Below are 20,665 nucleotides of genomic sequence, written 5' to 3' on the forward strand. Positions count from 1 at the left end.
TTACAAAATACTTAATAAGAAAACAAGGATGAAAAACTATAAGTAAAATAGTACATGAAACAAATTGCAACAAACTATTATGAAAATTTTGTTTTTTGGTGATTTATAATGTTAATATATTATATTTTCTAGCTCCTTTGTAGGTAGTTGCCACCTCCTAGTAGGTATCATAAGAATTTTTCACTAACAACTAGCTAACCCACTCGGCTTTGCTCGGGGGTGGAATTCATGGAAATCCTTTAACAAGTAAGTACTTGCCACGACACTCTCTGGCAATGCATGATGTGATTTCTAATACTATTACGAAGAAAATATAAAAATATTGACTTTAAACTTTGACGTAAGATTTTTTACACCTTTGCCACCTGTCATCTCCCAAAGTCACCATGATCCAAACTTCATAGTCGCTTTCAGCTTTTATAAAATAACGAAATTGTGACCCTCGCTGGCTCTCTCTCTATATCGTTTTATATTTATATGGACGTAATGGATCATGATGATATTGAAGCTTTTCTGGTGATTCATCCTATGACTAAGTATACCTAGACTAAATATAAAATATTCTAGACAAAAAAATTGTATGTTAGACTTAAAAACAATATAGAATGTTAACGGTTTGTTTAATATTATTATTTTCGTTCGTTCAAATAATCGTTTACATATCCCGGCGACAGTTGTGTAGCGTCCTCCGTCAACAAAGAAGTGCCGCTACGGAAGGTGCTATTCACGCATACCGGCCAAAAAAAACTTATGAATGCATTATAATTTCAACACAACAAAGGGCTACTTAGCGGGAAAAATATACAATTTGTGTACATTTTATTTTATTGTGTTATCCTACCCTCAAAGAAAAATTTTATTGCGTATCAAATATGTGATATTCATTTGACCTAATGCTAATCGCACACTACCACAACGTAGACTCGCATGCATATGCGTTTTTCAGTGCTGAAATTTTGCTAAACGCTGATAGCACACTGTGACAATTATTTGCCACACGCACAGCTTATTTCAGCAGATCATCATCACCATCATCATATCAGCCTGTGGGCGTCTACTGCTGAACATAAGCCTCACCTAGTGCGCACCACTACATCCTGTCCTCAGCCTTCCTCATCTAGCCGCTTCCCACCACCCTCTTTATATCGTCAGTCCATCGTGCCGGAGGGCAACCTCTTACCTACTAGTAGGTAAGCGTACTCCACTCTAGAACGGTCATTGCTCTTACGATGAACATAGCCTGCCCACTACCAGTCTAAATTGCTGATTGTTTTCAGTCAATACTTACCTGCATAGTCAGTTGCAAAAAATGATGTGAAACTGAAAGAGTCTAATGCATCGTATGAGCCAAAGAAATAATAGCACTCGTATTTTTTCGACTGATGAGATCGACTTCTTCTGCTCTGGTGTCAGTGTTGTTGCGGCTATTGCAGTAGTGTGCGATCTCCTTAAAAATCTTTACGTATAAACGACCCTTATAAAGGTTGTCACGGTGTCCAAATTGTCCAATCGAGGCAACTATAAAATTACCATACGCCGTATCATTGTCACTGCACAGGAAGTGTGGCGTAATTTGTAAGCTTTGTGATTAATAAAGTGTACTAAGTGTGACCCGAATAGGACAGATTAGCGGACACTTTATCACTTCAATACCGAGTTAACGTCGCGTGACGGATCTCGTTTGAAAGTCATAAAGAGTCCAAAGCAAAATACGCTGGTAGATAACACTTGCTTTACGTCTTTGGGCCTTCCACTTGCCAAGTTTAGACCGAGTCACGGAGGGTCAACTTTAACAAGTTTATTTCTCGTAAGTCTGACATTATTTATAATTGAAATTGGACTTTAATTGGCTGAGCCGGATAATTTTAGGTTTGTGTGAGAAAAGTTTTGGGAAAGCAGGCTAATTTCCATATTGAAATCTTTTTTTTCATGGTACATTTTCATGTATGATGCCTAGTATTTTGGTATTTTCAGATTTCTTTCCAATTAACCGGCCGATCCGGGATGTCGCGTGTTTTTAGGGATCGCCTGAAGAACAGTGCTGTAGTTGTAAAACCTAACTACTACAGAATTACGCTGAGGTAATACCATTTTTAGGCTTTTTTGAGTCACAATGTGTGACCGGTCACAGAATATATAACAGGTCCAGTTCTCTAGCTTGCTACTTTTTTGTGTTGTTCTTCTCGGTTGAAAGTCATAATTTATCTCCTATCAAATTTTTTGTGGTGTTATATTTGTTTGTTACTTATAATAAAGTTATTTATTTAATGACTAAAGTACGTTGTGTTATTTAGAATTTACTTATTGAACCTATAGGTAATCATGGAACCGCTAATATGTTATTTAGTTTAGACGCAGCATTGTCTTATCTGCTCGGATAACTCACGCTTCTACCATTATCCCGCCACAGGCTCACATTATGAAGGTGTTCGCCCAGGATTATAGGCACTTTGAATTTACATAACATTTTCTGTCATTTGCTTATCTCGCACATGACAAGACTCGCGCATTATACTTGAATATATTTGACAAATTTTAGTGGAAGCGTCGTGCGAAGTATTCAGGAATGTCTGCGCGAAAGCCGGGTATAAGCCGAGCTCGACGGCGCGGGGCTATGAGCATTTGAATAATCGCAGTGCGCTCAAAGCCGGGTATTATATGATAATAATTTCACGCGCGAGCGCTTCCCGGCGGCGGGCGGGGTATAGGGCGCCCTCGACTCGCCGCATCGCCTTCGAGGAATGTGTAAAAAATGTAACCGCATTCGTGATAATAACTGAGTATTATTCATCCCCCATTCGACTCGCTGCCGCTTTGACGTAACGCATTTCACGCGGCTATCGACGTCGTGGTTTATCTACCTGCAACTATTCAGTGGCTCCCCCATAATTTTCTGAAATTAATTGATACTACAAACGTTAAAAATCAGTGAGGTGTAAAACACACCATAGAGGGTTCCTAAAATAGAGTTCGAAGTCAAATTTGGGGAATAAGTTTCCGGATTAGCATTGTAGAACCAAATATCGTAGCGTTGTGTGGTTTTATGACTCCTCTCTGTGCATCGTATTCTTCATTTCATTTATTTGCACAAATCTAAAAGTACAATAGATATGCTGCTTATGGGTACAGTAACTACAATCTAGTAAGTAACCATCATTGCTGAGGCTTGTAACCCCTTCCATTATTCATAATAATGCGGTGGATTCCCAGATCCTTACTCATATCCAAATCCTTGGTCTATGACCAAACCCGTAAATCGTAATGATACGAATAGTATATCTACCTAAAGATAGTTGTTACTTACTTAGATACCTTATTGGAACATTAAGATGCCTATATAAATCAAATCTTACTTCTAATATTTTCAAGTGTAAATTAAAAATTTATAACACCCCCGACAAGTGAAGGTTACAGTACCTAACTAGAAAAGAGCTGATAATTTCCAAACGGCTGAACCGATTTTCTTGAATTATAGCTAAGAAAACTCACAATCAAGCCTCCTTTCAAACAAAAAAAAACTAAATTAAAATCGGTTCATTAGATTAGAAGCTACGATACTACAGACAGATACATAGATAGGTACACACGTCAAACTTATAACACCCCTCTTTTTGGGTCGGTGGTTAAAAACCAATTGATATTATGTACCTACCTATCAAGTACCACTGTACATTTATTTAAATCCAAATCTGGTAAAACTAGTTGCGCTTAAAAATATAAAAAACTTTATTATTATATTTTTCAACCAGGTAGATTATATTATAGCAGTTAATGTGTGAAGTAGTTAAATTACCATTATCATAAAGTCATGGCGTATAATCGCCGGTGTAAAACTGTAATCATAAAATTAATAATTAATAGGTTTGTTGTTTTTAGATGGCGTATCAGTAATGGTAGCTTTGTTAAGTGGTGGCTGTAATTATTAATTTGTTCATAAAGTAAACTGACACCACGGTGAGTGAGCACGCATGCCTTTCCGTGATAATTAGCTGCTACACGAGTTACGACTTATCATATTACTAATTATTCCATAAAATATGTTACGATGGTAATTTAAAGTACACTTTTCTTTAAACACGAGACAAGCTAAGAATATATAGGTTTTTATAATTGTAGTTTTTATGTCATAAATTGGAAGTATTTTCTGAAAAACTTTCCAAATAACCCATGATCAAGTCATAAACATTGAAATAATCCAGTAAATCCAAAAGAAATGTCCAGTTCTCCGATCTCAATTAGTGTGATTTATGCTGCAACGATGCATTTTAACCAATAGCAAGAGAGTGTCAACCAATCAGATTTGATTCCTTTAAGTATCATGTGATACTTCATAAAGTCAATTTATTTATAGCAAATTGTATCTGTATTAGATCAGATATTTCGCGTTGCAGCACCCAAGTAGGTAGATATAATGTAAAAATAATGTAACTCTAATGCGCTTAACGTATGTAGGGTTTCATGATTGTCATACATAGAAACACAAGGTCTAATTCTATAATAATGGATACGGATTTTTTACGTAAATAATGTTTTTATTCATTTTGCAGTGATGTAATATCGGTGAATGTTAGAGAAGTATGCCTATCTGTAAGCAATCGGATGAACATTAAACTGATCACGAGTTATGATAACAATAAATGACTTACCTACTTATCTTGCAACATGAAAACAGTGATTAAGTACTTGCCAGCTTCTTTTCATGTCATAAGCGGGTTTGTGAATCTAATATGTCTTTATGAATTGTCAGGCAAACCAAAACAGATTAATATTATTGATACGTGAAAAAATGATGATCACGTCATCGATCAATAATTTGATTGGTAAGAAGAAGAAACACAATAATATGTCCACCCGTCTCTGCTTTGATGGATGCCGGCGGCGCCTAAAACCACCTATCTCATTGACAAAGTAACAATAACTAAGTAGTGACAAGTTACTGTGTGTAAATTGTGTTAAATTCAAAAGCACCAGCGTCCTTACTTTTGCAATTAAATAATGTTCATTAATTAATATATTTATTAAATAATTTGTTAAATGCAAATAAAAGCATCTACAAATAAATTCTACGCTTCATAGATATGCATACCCATTTAAACAATGATGAATGTTTTGATACGTCTACCGATATCGCCGAACAAAGTATAAATAAAATAAATGCACTTCCTTCCAACCTGATAATGGTTACCCTTTGTACTACTAATACTCTTTTGAAAATTTGAATAGCTATAAACATAACAATTAACTATAAACTTCATGCACCAGTAAATGTAGACATTAATTTCCACACTACTTTATCTATTTGGGCGCACAAACCGCCTTTATCTGTCATCGTTCTATACTTTTCTAGCGATAAACGAGAACATGATTAGAATATCTACATTTTAATGAATGCTCTATATAATGTACTATAAAATCTATTTTTGAATGACGTGAACAGCGTATACCCTGTTTTTCAGTTACCTCAAATGCGGGTGGAAGGCGACTCTACGAACCTATTGCGTTAGCTTGAAATTATTTTAATATGCAAATAAGAAAATGTGAAGGAGAATTGTGTTTTGGGAGTCGTCGGTGGAATCGGTTACGCAGACGTATTCTTTAAATTAATAGCTGAGTGAGATTAGAGTACTGTTAACTGCTTTACATGGAGCGGGCTTACGGAGGTTGGCTCGTTTGTACTGAGAAACAGACAAATGAAAGCACATAATTACTGGGGCCCGTTCTAAATGCAACAAGGATTAGAATTTACATGGCAGCGTTAACAAGCACGCGTATGGCATTTATGACTATTATTTAAATATCTTTCCCTTTTATAAAGGCAACAGGATGTTCGCAGTGCACGAACTGAAAGAGCTACGTAGTACGTACCACTAACCATACTAGCACTACCTTCTACCTAGGTAGGTACAGTGTCCCAGGATTTGAAGTGATAACTAAATAGTTATCATTCTTAACCTTTCATAATCATAATCATTTATTTATTTATTTATTTATTTTATTAATTAATTATTTAATTAGAACGGACCTTTTAAGTCCAATTACACTAATTAAATTAAATTACACAATAAAAATAAATTTGTTAAGTCAATAATCAAATAATCAAATAATCAAATAATCAAATAATCAAATAATCAAATAATCAAATAATCAAATAATCAAATATGATCTGACCTATGAGGTCAGCCCATTTGTCAGCAAATATGTCACAGCGAGGGGACTCCTTCAGCAGCGCGTTCAGCGCTGCCAAAGTGCGCGGTATGGGAGACCTGGCGCGCGCTACCGTGCGACTAAACGGACTCACGAACAACTTGCGGCGGCGGCGGAGGTAGCTGTAATCAGTGGGTGCAAAAACGGAGCAGAGCTTGTTGTGCAGCTCAGAGCAGTCAATCACACCCCTAAGAATCTTGCAAATTGTACCAATTTGGTCGCACTCTCGTCGGGTTTTAAGCGAGTTGAAACCCAAGTGCCCTTGGAGAAATTTTGTGGGGTACATAAATGGGTACATCATAATCATAATCATTTATTTGCTCAAATGTAGGTAATAATGAACCTGTCAAGATAATTTTATTATCAAAATATTTCGATTTATTGAGCTTCGTTCGTGTTGCGTGTGATTAAAAATATTTTGTTAGTAGAGTAGTCTACGAAATTTCAAGTTTCTAGACCAATCGGTTTTAGCCTTGTTATTTTTGATAAACATTGCAGAATTAACAAGATGAAATTAGTTTATTAAATGTGATTGAATCCAGCCTAAATCCATTTCAGTTTTAGGGTATGTTTCAAAGTGTTATGCTTCAACTTAATGTTTTTCCTCTGTCTCTTTGCTTTTCAATTTTTAACCGACTTCCAAAAAAGGAGGAGGTTCTCAATTCGTCGGGATCTTTTTTTATTTTTTTATTTTTTATGTATGTTCCCCGATTACTCAAAGACCCCTGGACCGATTTGGAAATTTTTTTTTGTTTGAAAGGGTATACTGTGCAGGTGGTCCCATATAAATTTGGTGAAGATCTGATGAATATCTTCGGAGATGGAGAACAGAACTCCTCAATGGATAAGCAAATTGCTCGCGATCACTGTAATAGCTTAGTAAACAGTAGGGTTTTAACTGGGCATAGCATATTATAGTACAGTGGGACCACTAAAAATTGTGAAATAAAAAATTTTCAAAAGAATCGGTTTTATTTTTCTTTTGAAATTTTTTGTATTAGGTATTCTATATACCTACTTAGCGCCTTTCCATCGCCTTTTGGTATGTTACTATCATACTTTTTATATTCTTTTTACATTATGAACCCAAGTTTTATGGTGAAGTGAGGCAGGGTAGGATGCATATCTATCTATAACGGTTCTTTTTAGGTTTAGTGGGTAAGCACCCTTCATAATTATGCTTAGTATTTGTTCCAACTAATGTTGCCTAGAATATAATAAATACATATAATAAATAATTCAATTTCGTATTGAATCCATACTTGCTTGCCTCAAGGATTATATTCAATTGAACTTAACAGTACAGTTATCTTGACGTAAGATTGAAACAACAATCTAATATTGCTTAGGTACTACTGTTAATGAATATTAATGTGATATTAATTTAGATTGTAACATATTGATTTATTTAACATAGATTAATGTTTTAAAATTCTATCTAGTCTTATCTAGTCGGACCATTATAATCATTTAGTTTTTAATAAACGTCTTTATAATCTTAATCGAAACCTTTATAAAATCTATACCTATGTGTATCGCACGACTGTAGGTTTTGTTATTTATTGTGAGTGTACTATCAAGTAAATGTTTTAATTTCATTGAGAGTGGAAGGAGATTGTTTGAATGTTTAAATCACCAATGGAGCGATCTGCTAAGTAGGTAGATACGTTGAATCAACGTATACGTTGAAATCTTCAAACAAAAAACGCTTCGGAGCAAAATGTACTTAAAATAACAAGTGTAAATTAAAAATTTATAACACCCCCGACAAGTGAAGGTTACAGCTTAACTAGAAAATAGCTGATAACTTTCAAACGGCTGAACCGATTTTCTTGAATTATAGCTAAGAACACTCTCGATCAAGCCACCTTTCAAACAAAAAAAAACTGAATTAAAATCGGTTCATTCGTTTAGGCGCTACGACGCCACAGACAGATACACAGATACACAAATACACACGTCAAACTTATAACACCCCTCTTTTTGGGTCGAGGGTTAAAAAGAAAACGGATATGAAATATTGATAAATGTAGTTACTAGTTACGTTAAAAAAAATAGACTTATACCCAATTTCACCAACGACCCATAAGATTTAAGTGACCCATAAGCATATTTAGGGGCCAGTTAGGGGATCGTTTCTGTTTCACCACTTTTAAAGGGTCTCTTACTGACTAAACGGTCCTCTAAATTTAGGAGATGGAATATTGGTCCCATAAACCTTCACATAAGTAAAAGTGACCTCAAAACGACCACATGGACAGTGAATTATTTGATTTCGTATATAATTTAGACATGGTTGATAGTGTTGATACTATATTTGATATAAATCATAGTCAAAGACCTAAAATATTTAGAAAACGAATAAAATTATGCAATCAACTAAAAATTTTTTTTTTAACGGGGAATTAACAATAATATTAAGTACTAGAGGATGCCCGCGACTTCGTCCGCGTAGATTTAGGTTTTTAAAGATCCCGTGGGAACTCTTTGATTTTCCGGGATTAAAAGTAGCATATGTCCGTCCCTGGGATATAAGCTAACCCTGTACCCATCAGAATCGATAAAACTGTTGGGCCGTGAAAAGGTAAAAGACAGACAGACAGACACACTTTCGCATTTATAATATTAAGTATGGATTTTATAAAATGAAATTACTGATTTAAATAAGTTCTCAAAATATAAAACAAACAGTCAAACTCAAAGAATTTCTCATTCCTACTCTATGGCTTCTGTGCTCTATGCCTATGGCACAGATCAAAAAGAGTGTCAAATAGGGTGACTTGTCAAACATAGACTAAAATATAATGTTCTTATTAAATATTCACTTAGAATGCGTATATGTATCGGTCAAAATACAGTATGAATATTTCTTAGTTAAAATAATACATGAATACGTATTTATTGCATAAAAATAAATCATTTCCGATAAAACCGGTAACTATAATTTTGTATCAAGCACTATCGTCGTAAAAAATCTGTCACATAGGGAGGAGTCCCATAGTTAGGGGCCTGTTGCGTTCGTGAAAACAAATTTTAGTTAAGGGTTGGTTTAGGGGACCTTTTAGCTTAGCGGTCGCTTAGCTATGTGACTGTTTAGGGGTCGTTGGTGAAATTGGGCATTAATGTTTTAAACACTACGTCAAAGACGATCTGAAACTTAGAACACCTGAAGGAGCACACCATCCCAAATTAATATTAGGTAAGTAACACGGATTTTTTGTGGTAGTTAGCTGAGAACGCTTGAGGTGAATATGACGTGATGGATGAATGTGAGCACTGTTTAACATACAATGGGCAAAATAATAAAAAGTACAAATGCCATGTTTCCATGTTAATTAAACTGCTACGGTTTGCCGCGTTGTGTAACATCTCAATTTATGCGGGAAATGCTTAGAAATTCTACCAACGTTATTTATATGACTTAATTATCAAATTTTCGAGAGAACGTGTAAGTACTTAACAAGATTATTGCTATTACTTTGTTTCTTGTGTATGTGTTGTTTCATTTTGTTTCTAAGCCTATTTAATGATTTTAAATGTAACTTTATTTTAATGGAATAGGTACAGATACAAATTTAACTCGAGCATGAAGCTAAATCTTACTTATCTTAACCATCTAAATTTGGATAAGAGAAATAATACCGAGTTATTAAGACGGACCACCACGGACTAAGAAATATTTTCATATTCCTTATATTTTTGTAACTGGTATATACTGTCGGAAACAGCGTGATTAAATTAACATTATTTTTGAAGCATTTTTTCTTCGGCATTCCCGACATAATAATGGATTGGTTTTTAGTAGGTATGATTTATAAGTTAATAGCCGTGTGTCTAATAGGATTTTCATCATGGTCTTTATTTCAACCACTTTGAACGATCGATTCATATTGGCAGCGAATCGAGCAAAATTCTAAAATATCATATCGACCTCGAACTCTACCACGTTGAACACAAACTAACGAAAAAAATTATAGTGAATTACAGTATTATATTTCATCTTTCTTGGCTCCACCAGTTGAAACCGTGCGTTGCCTGTCAGATTTTGTTAATTAAATATTTTATTAATATTTTACTTTATTCAATACTGATACCTCCCCTCCATGCATTCCTAAACATAAAGCGATACTGCAGTGCGTTTAAACAGTCGTTGAAACATTATAAGCGTCAGCGAACCTCCGCGAATTGTGCGCGCTTCAGCGTTTTTCTCGTCAGATATCGAAGCGTAATTATAGGTACAACTCCGATTAACATCTGTCGACTATTAAATAAACTCAGATTATAAGGGTTCAATTGTGAGTAATTATTCTTATCCGTCGGATGTTTTCAAAGAGCTGCCTGCCTCGATCTCGACGTGTGCTCCGGCATAATTTTCTCATGATTCGCAAGCAAATCAAACCTGCCCTACCCTTTTATTAAGCAGTCACATTGACTTGACTGCCTAATGTTCCCATCTATCTACTTGTTCGCATTGAATAATTGTTTAATCGCCATCGTACGTATATAATATGTAATATCGATCCCTATAAATAAAATAACTAAATATAGATAAAAACCTTTAGCTACCAGATAAAATTAGGTATTGTTGTTGTGTCTGGGTTAGAAATAACTCAAAAAAACTATCTGGTTTACAAAAGTGGTATCCAGTAATCTGTAAAACTTTTGTGTTAGGTTGGACAATAGATAGGCCTTAGACATTTTCTCAGCCAATCCTCAGAAATTGAACTCAAATCCGAATGAAGCCTTCACGTTGGTACTTATGTTATAGCAGCAGTTAGAGACCGTGTCAAAGGATTCCATTTTACATTTAACGGAGATGTCACGGTTATAGCTCGAGGTCACGTTATTATAAGAATGTGTCTATAACAATTATAACTAAACCTCGAGTCACTCTCTAAATTATAGGTATAAGTAAAATTGCACTGAGTCTAAGGCACGATTAACCAATAGACACCCTATTTTTTATAGTTAAAATTAACATTAACTAGATAAATATTAGAATTTAATCGCATCCTAGAACGGATCCAATCATGTCAATCAATCTGCTTCAACTGTAATGGGGTGTAACAGCATGGCCGCGAACGCCATCAAAACGCGCCGCGTCGGCGCAAGCACTCTTGTAAAAACACTGTTGCTAACAGAACGATTATAATATATTAGTTGGTCTTTAATTGCGTCGATATAATTACGTCGGTAGCCGCGCATACGTGACGATATCCCGGCCGTTCTGCCCACGCCGCGGTCTCCGCTGATATTAAGAGAAATAACTCGAGCTAACCGATCGAATGTTTTGCGATAATGAGCGGCGGCTAAGATCGAAGTGTCATTAGGAAGTCGTAACTGACGATACGCACCTTAAGTAATCTCTCCTGTCGCTCGGAAATTTATCCGATTATAGTACATTGCCTGATGATTGACTGCGTGCGGATAAAGGTTTTCATACAAGTAGGTGGGTGTGTGTAGGTGCAGGTACGAACATTGTGAAGAGCTAGAATGATTTCACTATTTTTTTATTTTGCGCATATCTCATCATCGTCAGCGTCAACTGATAAGCGCCCAGTGCTGGGCATAGGTCTCATGCAGGGGCTTCCACACGCCAGTCTTGCGTCACCTGAATCCAGCGGCTTCCAGCGATTGGTTTGATGTCGTCTGTCGACCCAGAAGCGGTTTTCCAACGCTGCGCTTTCTGGTGTAAGGTAGCACCTTAGGCCCCCAAGGGCTATCGGTTTTTTGAACTATATGCCCTGCCTATTGCCACTTTAGCTGTGCAACTTAATTATAGGTACGTACTTTCAACTAATATTTGAAGCTGACAAGACCACCTGCAAAAGGCGCTAGAGTTTTACTCAATGCATTATCAGTAAGTAGGTACTGGAAATACCTGCTGTGTGAAGTCTTGAAAAATCACGAGAAATCAATTATCACATAATTATTTAGATGTGTGCTGGCTGTCTACTAGTCTGAACCATAGATATGTATGAACTAATAACGAATAATGCCATTTTCCTTTTAACAGAGGCATCTTATTTAATTCGCATAGCGTAAGAAATGAAGTAACATTTTCTACAAACATCTCGGAGGCCAAGTGGTATATTAAAGAAACATCGAAGCTTTAATTGTGTGTATGGGACTCGCTTTTGAGACATTTATGTCGGAGGTCTAGACATTAAAGGCGATCAGTCGGCGAGGCGAGGAAACGGGGTAATTTCCTAATGGTTCAATGAGGTGATAGTTAACCATCGTGGGAATCAAGCCAATACTTGGACGGTTTGTGTTAAATTGTAACTGTTTTCCAACCGAATGCTTTTGCTATTTCTCCGGAAAACCTATAGTTAAAGTTTGTAAAGAAAATTTCGTAAATTCTAAATAAAATAAAATAAACTTCTACACATTTAATTTTAATTGTATTGCATTTAATTGTAATTTTAGCTCAGATTTACTTTTCAAGTATTTATAAGTTAATCGTTTTTTTTATAAAACGCCCTTAATATTAAGAAACTAGCGACCCTACTTATAGGTAGGTACTTATAGCCCGCGGTAACTAGCGTATCTATATAGGTACCTATTTTTAGGGTTCCGTACCTACCTCAAAAGGAAAAACGGAACCCCATATAGGATCACTTTGTTTTCATGTAACACGGAAGCTCTAGGTTGGGTCGATTTTCCGACTTAATTCATAAGATAGCTTATTTTTGCAAAATGTTCGAAAATACTTAATTTCCCTAAGCTGTAATTCTAAATCCTTATAATAACAAACAATAGAAAAAGAAGTTAATGAACATTGAAGTAACCAACAAGGATAAAAATTATGAATTAATTCCGATAGGGCGGCACCTCTCAGACGCGCGACATACTTCGTCCAGATAAGGGAAAAGCGTCGCTGGCTTATAAATGACTCTTTATTAAACGTGAAAGCAGCGACGTCGGCTAATGGGCCGATCATGCGCTCCCATTAAAGATTATTTAATATTCAAAAGCGGCCGACGATAAATCACGATCGCCCGCCATGCTTCTCTGACTACACTGCACTTTTGTCCAAATACTACCCACAACTTGTTTTGAAAACGCGACATTGTTATTATGTTTATTCGGAAAAAAGCTTGGTTTTAAAAATTCTTCTTCTCAAGAGTTCTTCGGGGCTACAGTTTTTGGCAGACTCGTGGTCGCCATTAGGGTTATAAACCGCTTGACAAACCATACCCACACTGATCCCAGATTATTTTGGCGGTTTAAAAGTAATTAGTATGAGACGTATTTTGTTAGTGAGTAGTAACGAAGTTTATAGAGTAGGTATGTAAATTGTGATATGGCAGTTTTTTATCAGGGCATTTAAATTAATTGCTCTAACCATGTTCCAACCAAGTGTTCTTCTATCAAATGTAGTTAAGTAACGAGTGAAAACCTTTTGGTGGGAGTTACTAAATTCACAATTTTTAGGGTTCCGTACCTCAAAAGGAAAAACGGAACCCTTATAGGATCTCTTTGTTGTCTGTCTGTCCGTCCGTCCGTCGTGTCTGTCAAGAAAACCTATAGGGTACTTTCCGTTGATCTAGATTCTAGAACCATGAAATTTGGCAGATAGGTAGGTCTTATAGCACAAGTAAAGGAATAAATCTGAAAACCGTGAAATTGTGGTTACATCATTAAAAAAAATGTGTTCCAATTTTCAAAAACCGTGCAAAATGTCGGAAAAAATACCCGAGTACGGAACCCTCGGTGCGCGAGTCTAACTCGCACTTGGCCGGTTTTTTTGGTTCATGCAATATCGTAAATCTATCAGATTTTTGCAACAAATGGCAAAACAATAATTCGTACCCTTACGCGACTGAGCTAATAACAATAAAATAGAAAGGCGATCACGGGCAGGGCGGCGACTGGTTCAATCAACGCGAGCCAGATTTATTTTTATGAAAATTGGCATAAAATCGGGCGGGTCAGCGCAGTGGCCCCGCGAGACCGCACGCCCGAGCGTTTACTGCATATCGTTTCTTTGCCGAGATCAGCCGCCTCTCGGAAATATTGCCAGAGGTCATAACTTTTTATATGCAGCGATGACATTGCAGAAAGTGTCTGTTACCTTGTGGATTTTATAGAGTCGTGTTTACAGTTTCAAATATAACAAGTGTAAATTAAAAATTTATAACACCCCCGATAAGTGATGGATACAGCAACTAGAAAAGAGCTGATAACTTTCAAACGGCTGAACCGATTTTCTTGGATTATAGCTAAGAACACTCTCGATCAAGCCACCTTTCAAACAAAAAAAACTAAATTAAAATCGGTTCATTAGTTTAGGAGCTACGATGCCACATACAGATAGACAGATACAAACGTCAAACTTATAACACCCCTGTTTTTGGGTTGGGGGTTAAAAAGTAGTAGTCTACTAGTATTAGTATATACTTCATTGTCTAACTAAACAGGTTTTAACTTTTAAAGAAGTAACTATAAATAACTAAGTACTTTAAAAATTATTTGTTGTTATCATTATTTCTTATTATTATTTTGTATTGCAATATTTTTAAATTATCGCTTTTATCTACTGACCTATGTTAATTTCATGCTTGTATTGCAAAATGTTACGAAAAAAAATTTTTTGGGGTCGCTTTATTTGGATTACGCAGATTTATTGTTTTGTTCAGTATTGTTTACCTATTACTTAATTGAAAAACATTAAATTTTACCTACAGAATATCTTTTATTATTCTCTACCAAAAGCTTTAGTACAGTGTAGCTGTGTAGCTATTTATCTAAAGTGAATTAAAATCTTGTTTAGTAAATCGATCATTGTATCGACATACCAAAAAAGTCTTGTTTTCCTCATTATTTCATTAATGGATTTTTATTCATTATATAATCAACAGGGCTTTCATTAACAAGCAGTTTGTGTGTTTCATGATATAAATGAAGATGAAACATCGCATCAAGTCACACTCGTATTATAATCCGACACACTCAAACATCTCTATAGAGTGAACGCTCAGTGTGATGTTGTGTTGATGTGTCGACGTGAGTGGTTGGCATCACACTCGTAAAGACGTTCCTCTATTATGGTCCAGCCCGAGCCTTACCTTAGCTTGGCCCCTGAGACTTCTTCGCTTTTACACTACTTTACATTTTTTATCTTTACTTGGTAGATCATGTTACTTTATGACGTACTGTATACGACACGACACTGTAAAACCAAACTTACTGCGCTGGACTGCGATCTGATATTATGATCCGTGATGAGTGATGACGATGTATGATATCAATCATTATTAACACGGAACGCTAATAGGTATGAGTAGGATGTATATACACAGCACTTATCAGAACTCTCTGCGGATAGGAACTAGTTGCGACTACAATTGCATAGATTTAGGTTTTTTTTAAAGCCATGGGAATTCGTTGGTGTCTCTCCAGGATGTAAGTCAGGATGTAAGGTCGTGCCAATTTCTGTTATATTCAGCCTTCAGGTGACAGACAGAGGCTCTCGAACTCTTACTATGGATTAATATAAGTATATGACTCCGATCGCCTTCTCGCATCACGATGTAACAACACAGCAATGTGTTTGCACTTTTACATTCTACCGCAGAAATGAACAAAAACTTGTATTCATAAGTTGGAAATAGGGAAACAAAGGGGCGACATAAAGTTTTACGTGTAGCATAAATCTGGGAGTTATTCTCGTGGGATGGAAAGGTGGGGGAGCAGTGCAAACCTTTGGCCTAGCGACTTCTGATCGATGTCGCATTCAATACTTTATTTTATTTGATGGTCGGAAGTAACTAGCCGTAGTAAAATTTTGAGCTGATTTGAATAAATGTTTTCCTAAAATAACTCTTCTGGAAAACGCATCTGGGAGATCTTCGAAAGATGTGAAGAAGACGTGAGGGAGACGATTTAAAATGCTGCGAAAAGACTTGTCTAACCAAGATGCAGAAGGTAGACATTCTGCCATTCGTCTCTATAAATATTCACTACTCACTAGTTTCATAAAAATATATCAAACAATATCATCTTTCACAAGATCGCCTTAGTATTCAATAATACTACTTCCACCCCGCGGCTAAACCCAAATTTTCAATCTTGACAGTTATCATTTTACCAAAGCAAGCTACCATAATATTTGCTCGCTCGAAAAGTCTTCGAATTTCATATTTATTCGCAGGAGCAAACAGCGCGCACCCACGCCGGAACTGATATTATTGTGCATTCCGTATAATATTGTTTGCTATTTGGCACATTCTCTGTTTGTTTTCGTCTTTCATATGAAAGGGGAGCTATAGACGCGCAAACAGATGGGTGTGAAGTTTCGTACTCGAGTTTGTATCGGAAAATGCTATTAGCTTATATCGGGTGCAAATTTTATTCATAAACGTTTGCTTTGCCATAATATTGTGATACGATCGATGAAAAATATTTTATTCTTATGTGCGTGCAGCGATATAAATGTAAAGCATGTCTTTGTGTGCGTGGACATTAAATAACCCGTAAACTGAAAATGATGATTACGATCATTCTCGTTAACAATTGGTGTAGGTAAATTAAAAATTTAACAGGTTATTATCTGCAAGACACAACTCACCAAGACTCAATCAATGAGCCCAAAAGACATAAAAAACTGACTGATCTATCAACGCACAGCCTAAACAGCTGGGTTAGTAAATTGAAATTACAGGTTACTTTTAGGGGGTAGGTGCCTTCCTATGCACTTACTAAGAAATGATTTTTTGGAATTCTGTCCCTAAGGGGATTAAAATGGGGTTCAAAGTTTTTATGAAAGTCCGTCATTTTTCAAGTTATATCCATGAATATTGGTTCATATCCGGATTTTCGGAAATTCCACACTCTCATTGATTTTCAAAAATTGTACCTACTCGAACGAAGGCAGGGTGGTTCAACTAGTACGAAAATATCTGCTGTATGTAGGTAAAGTTGTTAGACTCGGAAAAATGTCCTGGCTGAAGTATTAGGTTTAGATTACCACATTTTTGCAGAAAAATATTTTTTTGACCTTTACTTTTTATAGAATAGATTATTTGACTTTTTGAAGAATAACGATGGTGCAAGTAAAACTTTGATGATCATAGAAGCGCAAACATTGTTGGAAAATATCAAAGCAATCCATTAAATGTGAGTGGAAAGTGAATGCGGCGGAATCGGAGCGGAGTCCGGACGACTCCGCATCTGATAACCCATAATACGCGGATATTTTTGCGTTGCTCATATGTCGGAAGTAATGGTTCGTGCCCTCTGACTGTTAGAAACTTGAAGACATGTTTTTTGCTACTTCTGAAATTTCTAATCGTAATGAAAAACCAACTAAATAATAAGCGATTTTAATGCCACTGCAAAAACAACAAAGTTTAAGATTTTGAAGATTTTTCTTTTTAAAAAATTCGTCTGAAAGGGATCCGTGACATGTTCCTTTTCTTGATTTTTTTTTTTGTTTACACACCTATGTATTTGTAGTCAGAAGCCCTGCCGCCGTAGTTTTTTTGGTGCAATCGCTATTACCCCTGATTAACTGACATTCACACACTATTGGTTTATGGCTACAATGGATTGATACATCAAGAATATTATAAAGTAGTGATGATTATTATTGTATGGAATCGACCAGCAGATATATACTTTAGAAATTAAAAAATAAAACCTAAATCCGGACGAAGTCATGGACATCTATTTTGATTTCAATAAAAAGATACAGTTCCTATTGTTTGCATTATTGTCCATTGTTCGTACTAAGAGGTCATGTCCACGTGAAGCTTTCGTAAGAAATGTAAACCATAATATATTATATTTGGCATATAAAAGGCTCGCTTATCTAAGGGGTTTGACTCGAAACGAACATAAAGGGTGATCCTCTGTGACAAATACCGTGATATACAGACCGACAGTCGTAAGGGAAATATTTTTATAAGATGAAACATTATTATTTTTGGGGGCGACGGGATCAGACGGTCGTGTTATGAGTTTTGTGATATCATTCCTTAGCTCGTTTTAGCTGGCTATTAGCAATAAACGCGGAGTTGTGAATTTTTATTTTCATTTTCAGTAGGTATCAATAACTTACATTCACTTTTATGGCGATGATGCTGTAATAAATTATAGCTACGTAACAAAAATAGCCGTCTTCAGTTGATCATCGATTGTTTGGCCACATTGGCAGAAGGGAGGGGGCAGCCTTGAAAAGATTGTGATTACTGGCCAAGAGGACGGAAAAACACTTCGGGGGAATAGCTTGGTGCATTGGTCTGATCAGATACGCACCATTCTAGATGGCCAGGTCCACAAAGCCCTGCATGTCGCAAAGAACCGAGGGAAATGCGGACACATCGTTCACAAAAGGATCCTTGGTGGAAGGGATCACGATCCTCAGTAATAGCGAACACGATCCAGAGAAAGACAAAAGAAAATAGCAGTGAATAGAAATTCAAATTCAAATTCAAATTCAAATTCAAATTCAAAATATTTTTATTCAATTTCACAATATTTATTTATATTTTACAAGTTCTTTTGAATCGTCAAAAGCATCTACCACTGTTTCGAAATGCCTTTCCGACCGAGAAGAACCAGCAAGAAACTCGGCGGTTGCTCTTTTCAAAGATTTGATATATAAATGGCACGAAGAACGATCTCAGAACAGGAAACGGGTGAACAATTAAACTGCCAATAAAACAAATTAATGCGCGTTAACCCTAAAATTGGACAAGTTCAATGCAGAGGTCGTTACCACTATAGGAAATAACCCGTTCATATATTAACATTGAAATCTGTTCGTTGTATTCGCTGTCATTAAATCTAGACGGGAGATAGAGGCGGATAATGGGTTTTATTGTCAGATGCAATAGATCGTATTCGTGTTGCCCGCCGCAGCGGCAGCCAATCAAAACATACAAGGAGCATATTGATTCCGAGAAGTGTCGCTGTTAACGTGGAGGCTGAAGTTGAATACATTAGCCAGCGGCGTAATGAAGTCTCGTTGCTTGTAAACAAACATCACGAGCGGGCGCGGGCGGAGTGGTGGCGAGGCGAGGTGGCTCGTGGGCCAGGGCGCGCGCGCACCCTCGCTTACAGGAATTCTATTTCCACGACAGGCGTCATGTGTTAATTAACTTGCACCTACGATATTGAGATATCGCCGGAGATGGTACTGTTGTTATTAGCTGACGAGAAGGCTTATTGCTTACTGTTCCTCGTTGCATACGCTCCCTTGTCTCTGTTTACATCTACATTGCTTCAAGTAAACACTAGTTTACATTACAGTAGGATGCGTACTGTTCTACGGATAGCAATTATTCATACTGTTCGTATATCTTAAATCGTAGTTAACAGAACTTAAGCTTTTGATGCGTAAGTCCTCTGTATTTATAAATAAGTTGCCGAAGGGATTAAAAATAACAATGTAACGGGCGTTCAGTGAATGACACACGTTAATAGGCATCTTTATATGATGGGTGTTCCACTTTAGAAGATAAACAAGATTATTAAAGAGAAGCCGTTCGGAAACCACATAAAGTGAGCGCCAGCTGCCGTACACCGCGCCTTTATGATGAAAGAGGTGATCTTTAAAACCCGCCGGCCACTGTATCACGTTTCCTGTTATGACTTCAGTTTTTGATGGGCTTTTGTTGAAACTCCTTTATTATATAGAAGCGTTAACAGTAATTCTAAATGCGTACAGAAAAGAGTTTTGTAAGTGTGTACTCAGTATAGTGTATACTTACTTGATTTGTTATACCCTCGTGCCTATTGCTTTTAGGTTTAAAAAGGGAACTATAAATTCTGGTAGGTATTAAAAATAAAAGCCCCCTATTCAATCATGCAATATAATTAGCTTAGGTCAATTTTTTTAACGTTCACTTTTGTGTAACGGAAAACTTAGGTACCTACTTATTCACTACTGGTTCAAGAGCTGGTCACAACGTTGACTTTCTGTTAGACAAAGTCTTATTTGGGGGGTCCGAGGCTCAATTCCAATAAATATCACTCGCTTTCTTTGTCAGGAAACTTGTATGCCTGATAGTTCTCCATAATGTTCTCATTCGTGTGTGAAATCTGGCAATCCGTACTTACTTGGCCGTCGTGTTAGACTATGGTCAAACCTTCTTATTCTGAGAGGAAAGTTGTGCTCAATAGTGAGCCGGCAATGAGTTGCTGATAATGATAACGATGATTAGATAGAACTTTCAGATTTATAGGATAGAATAGAAGTAAATAGTGATTGTTATATATTAGGTATATATGGAGGAATCCACGCGTTTGAAATATAATTTCGAGCTGGGTGTCCTAATATGACAGCCGTCTCATGCAAATGGAAAAGCGCGACGAATGGCTCGTAAAATTCGCCATTTCTTCAGTTTACGATAACCATGGTTTTGTAAAATTTTAGTACACGATGCTGGAATGTTGCTTTGGTATTTCGTTTTCGTGGTATAATATAAAAATGTGGAATGGTATTTTTACGCTG

The 20,665-nt window shown here is 36.4% G+C and overlaps 1 long non-coding RNA gene across 1 annotated transcript; it reads right to left on the reverse strand.

The window, feature by feature from the left end:
• Positions 1-260: 260 nt before the first annotated feature.
• Positions 261-17,625, reverse strand: LOC123867634. The gene is made up of 3 exons (XR_006796464.1): positions 17,614-17,625; positions 17,512-17,514; positions 261-396 (listed from the first exon to the last, which is right to left on the reverse strand). It is a non-coding gene; the product is annotated as an uncharacterized LOC123867634 (long non-coding RNA).
• Positions 17,626-20,665: the final 3,040 nt, after the last annotated feature.

The sequence above is a fragment of the Maniola jurtina genome, chromosome 1 (assembly GCF_905333055.1).
Source record: "Maniola jurtina chromosome 1, ilManJurt1.1, whole genome shotgun sequence".
Taxonomy (NCBI): domain Eukaryota; kingdom Metazoa; phylum Arthropoda; class Insecta; order Lepidoptera; family Nymphalidae; genus Maniola; species Maniola jurtina.